Below are 910 nucleotides of genomic sequence, written 5' to 3' on the forward strand. Positions count from 1 at the left end.
CTTTCCCCTTCCCGCTTATTAGCAAATTAGAATGTAGATTTTCAATTCTGTGGATATGTTGGATAAGTGCGGGTAGAACGAGGGCAAGAATGAGGCCATAGAGAACTGACGTAAGGAGGAAGCGAGCTGGGAGCTTTAGGGCGTGGCAGCAAGAGCGAAGAACAGGGGAAGGGAGAGAGGAAGGCAGCGGGGTTGAGGGGTGGAGATGTAGGGGAATGAAGGGGTGGGGGTAGGTTGGGGTGAAAGGGTCTGAGAATAATAGACGGATAGCAAGGTAAAGGGGACAGAGTGGGATTCGTGGTGGAGGAGGGAGGAGCGTGGGATGGAGGTAATGGAATTGGGGTCTAATTCGGCCGAAGTCATGGCGCCGCAAGTCTGAGCCGAGGAGACTGAGAGCAGAATCGGAGGGGTAGAATGGGGGGGGGGGTAAGGGAGGAGAGACGGACAAATTAAAAAGCAACCATTAAAACAATTCAAGGGGTCACACGAAGACATTCTATACATTTTCAAACGTTTGTTGACAACGAAATAAACATGTCTATTTTCAATTAGGAAATCGAGTACTATAAAAAGTAATACGAAAGATGGAATAAATAAGAATTGGAACAGATTAATGCAGGAAAGAAAGGAGGAAACACAGAGTGGTAGAGGTAAGGGTAATTGCTGTCAGGGTCGTTTAAATTTCATGACCCGAGCACCCGATCAGAAGGGTCTGGGGCCTAGAGGGTCATTAGTAAAGAGACTCTGGACTAGTCACTCGGGCTTTTTTGGTTGCACTGCCTTTGCTACATGCATACATTTGCATGGACAGATGCTAGATAGATGCATAGATTAATATCTAATATCAATATCTCTACATCTGGATGTATGTGTTCTGGCTACTTTTATTTATTCATCAAAATTTCCTGGC

General features: G+C 45.7%; 1 protein-coding gene across 1 annotated transcript in view; it reads left to right on the forward strand.

Annotated features, from left to right (window-relative positions):
- The window catches only part of LOC119588187 (transmembrane protein 117-like), a gene marked incomplete in the record, with an annotated part of 52,588 nt that overhangs the window by 29,126 nt on the left and 22,552 nt on the right, over positions 1-910 (forward strand).

Source organism: Penaeus monodon, chromosome 23, assembly GCF_015228065.2.
Source record: "Penaeus monodon isolate SGIC_2016 chromosome 23, NSTDA_Pmon_1, whole genome shotgun sequence".
Classification (NCBI taxonomy): Eukaryota; Metazoa; Arthropoda; class Malacostraca; order Decapoda; family Penaeidae; genus Penaeus; species Penaeus monodon.